Source organism: Miscanthus floridulus, chromosome 4 (assembly GCF_019320115.1).
Source record: "Miscanthus floridulus cultivar M001 chromosome 4, ASM1932011v1, whole genome shotgun sequence".
In the NCBI taxonomy this organism is placed as follows: Eukaryota; Viridiplantae; Streptophyta; class Magnoliopsida; order Poales; family Poaceae; genus Miscanthus; species Miscanthus floridulus.
Window position 1 is genome coordinate 96709942 of NC_089583.1, and position 9959 is coordinate 96719900.

Genomic DNA, 9959 nt, shown 5'->3' on the forward strand with positions numbered 1-9959 from the left:
GCCGGGCGGCGCGGTGACCCAGCATGCTGATCAGCGACCATACAGGGAGTAGGCAGCACAATGACCACGCGTCCGTCACTGTGGGTGATGTGAGTCCCCTGAAATGACATGTTGTAGGGATGGGTCGTGTTGAGACGTGGCCGCTCCCTGCACGATGATAGAAGTTTGACCTTGGATCAGGAGCCGTGCCGGAGGGATCGGGTGAGGCGGAGCCAGCCCTCAGACATCGGGCGAGGCGGAGCCAGTCCTCAAATGTCGGACGAGGCGAAGCTCGCCCTTAGATGTCGGGCGAGGTAGAGCCCGCCCTCAAACGTCGGGCGAGACAGAGCCCTCCCTCGGGGATCGAGCGAGGCGGAGCCTGCCCTCCGATGTTGGGCGAGGTGGAGCCCACCCTTGGGAGTCGGGCGAGGCGGAGCCTGCCCTCAGACGTTGAGCAAGATGGAGCCCGTCCTCAGACATCAGGCGAGGCGGAGCCCGCCCTCGGGGGTCGAGCGAGGAGGAGCTCGTCCTCACGCGTCGGGCGAGGCGGAGCTAGCGGCCTCGGTATCGGTTGGAGCTATAGTCACATCCTTGATTGTCTGGATGGATTAGCATATGACGACCATTAGCCCCTCCTCTTAGGGTACCCTAGTATTGGTCCCCGACAGCTCCATCACGAATCTAGACTAGTATACAATTGTAAAAGCATATTCAATAGGCACAATACAAAATAAAAAATGAACAAAGAAAAGGAAAGCATGGTTTCTTCTTCCTTCCGATAGGGAGGCTGGGCCCGACTCTCCCGCATGCATCCAACGCAGGAGAGAGTTATAATTTAAACAACAGCTCTATGCTTTTAGATGCATGTGTGTGGACACATGTCAGTGCATTAATGGTGGATACCCACGGTTGCTCCATGGCACTGGCTCCATTATTTTTTTCATACTAGAACGCCTCTAAGCTCAACTAAAGAGAGGCTAGAGGATTGCTATGCTTTGTAATTGAGTGAATGAATTAGAAAGATCACAGTTCTGACCATATTCATGCACAGTTAAGAAAACAAATCTAAAGCTTTTGCTATTTCTTCTCTAAATGTTGTGTGTGGATTAGGAGCCTACAATTTATCAAATACCAGCATAACACATGCCGGTATATTATAATGAAACATACAGTTTGCATCGTCTGTTCTAATACATCTTGAAATTAGACTATGTGCCATGACTGGATATATGTTGATTTAACCTATACAAGGTATTGATCGTGAAATCGTGAATCCAGGTAACAGATGGGATAGTAAAATAACTAGAACTCATATCTGTAATTCATCATACACTATATTACTTCTAGTAAAATTGGTTCGGACTCTGCTCAGTGGAATGAATGGATAAGTGGACCTAGGGGATTGAAGAACGAAAAGTTGGAGTAGAGAAATTTTAGCACTTAGGCATAGATGTTGATAAACCGGACGTATTTCTCGTATCTTTAGGACTGTTGACGGTCATAATTGCAAAACATAAACCATCAATTTAACCTGCATTTATCCTTAATCTTAATCACCAACATAGGATGGAGGTTTCAACTAATGGATTCCACAAGTTTTGATGAACATTTGTGTACAGGTTTATTTATTTAGAAAACATGACATAAGGACCCATTGTCATACACATCAAGTATATAAACCGACGTCAACAAATGTGCAAGCACGTATATTTGTGACCCTGGGGAATGGACCCACCTGTCTACAAGAAAGGTCCAAATGGCTAGAGGGGGTGAATAGCCTATAGAAATTTCTACAATAACACTATGCAAAGCGGTTAGACAAATATGAGGCGAAGCGAATGTTGCGCTAGCCTACTAAGAATGCAAGCCACCTACCACAATTCTAGTTGATATTGTCTATAAGCACTCAAAGGCTATGTCACTATACTAAATTAGTGAGCTCTCAAAGACTAACTAAAGAGGCTCACTAACCACTAGACACGACTCTTGCTTGCCCTCAAAACTAGCTACACTAAAGGGCCAAGCTACATTAAAAAATGTAAATACGCAGGAAGGATGGAGTGTTATATCGCCATGTAGATGAATGAGCCAATCACCAAAGGAACCAATTAATCGCAAGAATGAATACCAATGAAGACCAATCACCTTAGAATCAAATGATGATATAATGATTTTTTACCGAGGTTCACTTGCTTGCTGGCAAGCTAGTCTTCGTTGTGGTGATTCACTCACTTAGAGGTTCACGCGCTAATTGGCATCACACGCCAAACCCTCAATAGGGTGCCGCACAACTAACATAAGATGAGGATCACACAAGCCATGCACAATCCACTAGATTTGCCTTCGTGATCTCCCACGGAGAAGGCGTAAGAACACCTCACAAATGTCGATGATCGAAGCCGGCAATAATCATCAATAGCCACTCAACGATCCCCCAATCACCGGGCCATCTAGGTGTTGGCAAACACTAAGAGTAATAAGAAATCCACCAGCCCAAATTGCCCAACTAGTGCCACAAGATGCTAGAACACTAAGCAATGCACTAGTGGCTCTCCAATCTCACTCAAGATGATGAAATCAAGTGTGCAAGTGAGTGGAGTGGTGTGCTCAGCTCTCAAAGGGTGTATGCAGCTGTTAGAAGTGCCGAGAGAGTGGCCAAGGCCGGCCACTAGCTCTATTTATAAACCCACAAGCAAATAGAGCCGTTACCCCCTTTGAGTAAGCTTTTGCGGGGTCACCGGACATGTCAGTGTGGCACTGGACATGGGGTGGCAGTGCCCCTCCAACGGTCATCCAATGGCTAGTTCGATGATCACAGCAGTGCCCAATTATAGAACCCCCACTCTCTGTTGAAAAGGGACGGTGCCACCGAACAGGGGTGGTGATGCCCCCGGCGGTGCACCGTCGCACCTAGGGCAGTGTACACCATCGCTGGTGGTGCCAGTCCTAGCTCCAGCCCTTCTCAGTCACATCTAGGTGGGCACTGCCCTAGGGGTGGTGGTGCCACTAGACAAGGGGTGGTGGTGCCCCCCTAGAACACCTCCCTCTTAGCTCCTCTGTCGGTCACCGCCATAGGGGTGGCGGTGCACCATCACAAGGGTGGCAGTGCCCTCGAGGCAGCAACACAAGCCTGGCTACACCTCCTTTTCTTCACCTTTTCACCACCTTTACAAATGTGCTAACACTCCAAGTGTTTCACCATCACGTGCAAGTGTGTTCGCATTTTCACAAACAATTTTTCAAAGGTTAATCACTTCTCACCGAATGTGCGCTAGGCCTAAAATGCAATGTAAGTATTTCAACACCTAGTGGCACTAGATGATCGAGTTGTCCGATAAGAGCTCCCCCCTTAATAGTATGACATCTATCCTAAATTTGATCACACATGCTAAGTGTCTCGACCACCAAACCAAAAAGCTCCTATTAAGTTTCACCTTTGCCTTGAGCTTTTTGTTTTTCTCTTTCTTCTTTTCTAAGTTTAAGCACTTGATCATCATGGTCACCACACCATCATCATGATCTTCACCATTGCTCCATCACTTGAAATGGTTCTACCTATCTAATGATCACTTTGATAAACTAGGTTAGCACTTAGGGTTTTATCAATTCACCAAAACCAAACTAGAGCTCTCATGGGGTCAAACGGTGTCGGAAGCGGTGAAAGCTCTAGTTTGGTTTTGGTGAATTGATGAAACCCTAAATGCTAACCTTTGCTCTAAGTGATCATAAGATAGGTTAGTACACATTCTAAGTGAAGGAGCAAATGGTTGAAGATCATGTTGGTGGCAATGGGCATGGTGATGATCAAGTACTTAGGCTTGGAAAAAAAGAATAAGAAAAACAAAAGGCTCAAGGCAAAGGTATAATTGATAGGAGCTCTTTATTTTAGTGATCAAGACACCTAGTGGGTGTGATCACATGTAGGATAGATAGTCATACTATTAAGAGGGGTGAAATTCATCATGAAATGCGGTTATCAAAGTGCCACTAGATGTTCTAACTCATTGCATATGCACTTAGATTCTAGTGAGTGCTAACACCCTTGAAAATATTTGTGAAAAGTTGCCAACACACGTGCATATGGTGATACACTTGGTGGTTGGCACACTTGAGCAAGGGTGGTTGAAAGGTCCTTGTTTGATTTTGGTAATTGAGTGATAACCTAGTTGGACTAATTGTGTTTAAAGTGAGATACACATATGATTAGTCCACATGTACATGTGTGTGAGCAACATATGCCATGGAGGTGAAAATGGCTCGGAGATGTTGCAAAGTTCACACATGTGATAAAGGAGCTCATTGCATATGGGACATGACATGGAGTCATGTGACCTAAGTGGAGAAGATCAAGACAAGGCTTGGCTCAATGGACCGGTTGCAAGTGTGAAGGGCAAGTTGAGTGATGACTTGGCGCCGATGGACTGAGGCAACGGTGAAGAGCAAGTGAAGTCAAGATCGATGAACCAATATGGTCATGTGATAATATGAAGTGGATCATATCATTTGGTGATTGGTTGGTGCATGTGTTGCATCGACATTAGAGGAGATGGAATGGAATGCGTAAGGCAAAGGTATAACCTAGGACATTTCATTTCATCAGTCATATGTGTTTAGAGAAGTGTATGACCGGGTTTTAGATAAATGGCCGTACTATCAAGAGGACCAAACTTGTTTGCATATCAATCATCTAGTGCCACTTGAGTGATCTAAGTTTACATACATGTTAGGATCAAGTGGTGTTAAAAAAGAGTGCTAATCCTTTGAAAAATGGTTGTGAAAAGCTAACACATGTGCATAAGGTGGTGTTCACTTGGTGGTGTTAGCACTTTTGCAAAGGAGAAGTCGAAAGATGAAAGGAGGCGAAGCTAGGCTCAGGGTGCTGCCCTGGGGGCACCGCCACCCCATGTCCAGTGCACCGCCACTCCTATGGTGGTGATCGGCTGGAGGAGGCCGAGAGGGAGGTGTTGCCCTGGGGGCACCGCCACCCCTAGGGCGGTGCCCACCTGGACTTGGCCGAGAGCAGCTAAGAGTGGGCGGTCACCACCCTTACCGGTGTGCACCGCCATGGGGAGGGTGGTGGCACCGTTAGTGGGTGTCCGATGCACCATCGAGGGGGCACTGCCCCTTTTTACCTGACGGTTGCCAAAGTGGGTTGGTCGCCGCCTTGGTCACCGCTGTGGTGATGGCGGTGCATCGCCACTTTAATCTAGAGAGAGGGTGTTTCAAGTGGCTGGCTAGGTGGTCACCGCCACCCCTAGGGTGGTGCCATCACCACCTTGTCCTATGACCAATGACTAGTTGAAATAGCCATTGGAATTCAACCATTGGGTGGGCATCGCCGTGTCCGGTGCCAGGCACCGCAGTGTCTGTTGCCCTTGTAGAAACCAGCAGCTTTGCTCTAATGGCTCTATTTGGCTTGGGGGCTATAAATAGAGATGGAGGTCAGGCTTGGGCTGATTGCTGAGCAAACTAGAGCCTTGGTGGCTTGTGTGGTGGTGTTTGGGAGCCCTCTAACTCACTTGTGCTTGATAGTGTTCATCCGATCGAGTAAGTGAGTGATTCTAGTGTGATTGCATCATAAGGTTGCATCGAGTGGCACTAGGTAATTGAGTTGCAAGCCGGTGGTGGTTGTTACTCTTGGAGGTTGCCACCTTCTAGATGGCTTGGTGGCTTATGACTTCGTTGAAGCATGTTAGAAGATTATACGGTGCTCTAGAGGAGGATTTGTGTGGAGGATTGTGCTCACCCCACCGGGATTGTGAAGAGCAACTCTAGTAGAGTGTATCATTGAGCTACCCTCACTTTTAGGGTAGGTTCTTGCGGTGCCCGATGTGCGGTCTTGGCGGGTGATGCCAATTAGCCGCCGAACCACCAAGTAAGCAATCGACACAATAGGGACTATCCTATTGGCAAGCACATGAACCTCAAGATAAAATCATAGTGTCATCCTTGTCTTCATGTTGATTTGTATCCTTGTCACACAAGCTTGTATTTACTTTTCATACATTGTGCTTGTGTAGTTGCTCTTATAATTAGTTTGTTTGTGTAACTTGCTAGTTACCTTCTTGGTTGTATAGCATAGAAGTAGCTCCTTGCGTGGCTAATTTGGTTTAAGTAACCATGTTAGTCACTTTGCTTAGTTTGTGTAGCTAAGTAATTTGCGTTGTCTAATTTGGCATTAGTTGCCTTGGTATTGAGCATTGCTAGTGAGCTTAGAGCTTTGTGCTTTTGCTACTAGTTTATGTAGGCGCTCCCCCGTTGCTTAAAGTACTAGTGCATATGTTTGTATGACCTTGCTCTAGAATTGGTTAGGTGAGCTCTAGCTAGCTCGATGTCACAGAACCGACCAATTGATAAGAGCACAAGTACAAAAACAATCGCCGAAACGATCAAATTCTTGAACTTGAGCCCATATAAACCCGGTAGTCAACCAAAATCTCGAAGGATTTCAAACCAACTTGCATACAACCAAGATCACAGTAATTCAACATAACATATCGTACGTTACAACATTTCCTGGACGTTCACAAATAGATTACATCATCATAGAGTCATTGTTATTACAAAACAAGTCTTGTAAACATGCAGAAGCAAATAGTTTAACTCACACACCAAGTTCAAATACACATACTGGTTTGCTGATCACAGACCACAAAAGCATTCAGATAAGAGAAAAGAGATCATGCCCATGATCTAGTCTTCATCACCCGCCGGGTGGAGACAATACTTGCAGAATCCCTGATATAGAAGGTCATCTACAACAAGAGGGAATGAACCCTGAGTACGGGAATGTACTCAGCTAGACTTACCCATCGAAAACCAAACAAATGACACCAAGGATTATGCATAGCTTAATGTAGTGGAGCTGGCTGACACTTTCTTTTTGCAGAAAAGCATAAGTAATAATGATCAACTCTTAACCTGAACTAGCAGTGACTTTTTAGCCATTAACCTGCCATCTATATTAGCACCTGTACTAAGCAATCATTTTATTAGGGTGCAAACATTAATAACCATATCAGGTATTCATTGTGGCAACCTTATCATCATCCATTTAACCATATCGTTAAATTAATTGAATCTACGTTGCCGCTGCTCAGTCAAGTTCTCACTATCTGGGAGAGACGGCGATTCGAATCGATTCCTATCTAGCTGGAGGGGTATTCCTAAACACAAACCCTGCTTCCCCCGTCAGGGTCGCAACAAGTCACCTTTGGTACGATTCAGGAGTCACGAGTCCGAACAGATCGACATTCTCAGAGAACCACTCTGCCAAGGTTGTTCGGGACTCTAACCCGCCTTGGACTTATGCCAATGGCTCTCCGCACATCCTTACTACCTCCAGAATGTCACCACTGCTCGTGTCCCCGGCCTGAGTCAAGCTACTAGGCTTCACGGTTGGAACGACTTATCTGGCCAGCTAAGTGTTAGGCTGCGTTCAACATGACATGAGGACTTACAGCGTATCGGTCCTTAAACGACTCAGACGGAGTCATTATGTTCAAACTTACACAAGACCCCGCCCGGTCTTAATTCATTATTCACATGGTTCTTTTCCACGATAGCAAATATAGCCAACCGTGATCCACCTCATCCTAAAGCTTGCAGGTGACAGTAAATCACCTGACTTCTACCGCACTAAGCATGGCTAAGCATTTAACCTATTCCTGAACTTAAATAGGATTCCAGTGCGATATCTGGACAAGGAAGGATATATAATGCAGCAATTGGTTCCAACCAATTCCTATACTTAATGCATCATCAACAATAAAAGATACTCAATGTATTTGTAAAAACATGGGAGGCTTAATATGCTCTGGGCTTGCCTTTCAGGAACGAGGAAGGCTGGTGGTCAGGGCACTCGGGCAATTCCTCCTGCGGCGACTGCTTCGTCGGCTTCCTGCACCTCGGGTTCCTCCTCCTGGTTGGCTCCCTCGAACTCCAGCAACATCACTCCCTCCGGCACACCTATTGCATGAATGCGCAAGATAAATATCATGGATGCACATGAACGAATGTCGGGGATGCTCGGGGAATGCACATGTTCGCTGTAGTTTGCATATTCCAACTTAAGCCCTATTCAAATCACTTTCACTTACCAAGTTTATACAACCTAAGGTATAATTGCTCATCTTTCGTTAATGACCTAGCACCTGCACCTAAGCATATTCTCAAGTTAGGCTAACCCCTAAACAATCAATGAGAACATTGCACAAGCATACACTCAAGAATTTGTATTACAACCAAATGGAGACTATGTAGCGGTACAGTAAACTAGCCATAAACTAGAGATTTATAAACCCAAATGATATGCAACAAGACAATCTGGAAAGCTTATAAATTGTCTACAATACATTTTCAGACCTCAGAGCATGATTCAAACCTTTTACTAGGTCGAACTCATAAATCATCAGAACTCTGTCCTCACAAGGCAGAGAACAAGCAAAGACTGGAACCTAACTTTAACAGCTGTAGTTTCTAAACTACTGGGCCAAAAGCCCTCAAATTTTGACAGGAGCTAGATACATAGATTATCTACAACTCTTGTATTCATTACAATCACAGAAAACCAAAATATCATGGGGAGCTTTCTAAAGTCCCCATATCTGTCTAGAGGGACATAATGCAAACGAAATACTTAGTAACTCATGAGGTAAACATATAATTGGACGACACTAAATCTACTCACATGTCACACATATCACAAGAACACCAGAAAGTAGGGTGTTCATTCCCAAAACATTTCCTCTAATACCTTTCTTAATTTATTTAATTAATTAGAGGAAATAGTAAACATATATGAAAGCTACACCATTAAATCTACAAAAATTACAGTAGACCCTACATGCCCTAAGTAGACTACCATAAAAATTTCACACCATTTTAGTAAGTACAACAGCCTACACAAAAATGGTAAGGCAGAATGGCTTAAAATGGCATAATTAGGAAACCTTAGTGAAAAAGTGTCAAGCAATAGATTTATATTTTTCCTAGCATCTATAAGGTACCAAGATACTACCTACCAAGTTTCATGGCCATAGGATTCATAGATAATTTACAAAAATTCACACCAAGTATCTACCAATGATAAAAGGAAATCTATAACTCAAAAAACTACACATGCAATGTCTCTCAAATTTTAACCAGAGCTTCTACTAAGCAATACTAGCTTTACCCCACAAAATTCACAATTTTTGGATCAAGGAAACTCAAGATATGATTTAAACAAGTTTGCATGCATTCAAAAACACTTTTCAAAGTTCCTATTTAATTCATCCAAAATTTCTACATAAAGTGCTCAAGACATATTTTTCTTAATACTAGACCTAACTGTGAGTCTAACAAAATTGGAAGTACTCAATTTGGATCTACCACTTTGGAGTTACAAAAATCACAAATCAGCATTCAAACTGCATTTTTGAGCTATCCCTAAGAAATGCACAGCCACTGACGTGCGGGTCCCGGTGTCAGCCGACCCCACCCGTCAGCGAGATGAAAACAGAGGAGGCACGATGACGGCGTGGTCACACGGCGAGGCTCGCCGACGGCTGGCTCCTCCGGCGAATTCAACGGCAACCGGCGTGCTCCCCAAGTTCCCCCACGTGGATCGACCCCCTAAGCCTAGACTCTAGCGGTCCCTAAGCATGCTGACCATGGCACATGGCGGCTCTGCCATGGCGCAAGCGGTGCGCGGCCGCATTCCGGCATGACCGGACCGGCTTGGTTGGTAATGTCTTCACAAGAGTTGCTACACGAGATGGGGAAGACGAGACGAGGGCTAGGGAAGGAGAATGGTGCGGTGGTGTGCTGGCCATCGATGAGCGCCATCTCCGACGAGCTCAGCCATGGCGTGCGATGGTGGAAAACGGTCACAGCGACCTTTACCAAGCTCGAGTGGATCGGCTAAACGGTGGAGGACGGAGAGGCGAACACGGCGAAGCTCCAGACGAGCTGGCCGACGTGTTTTTGCGGTGGTGCGA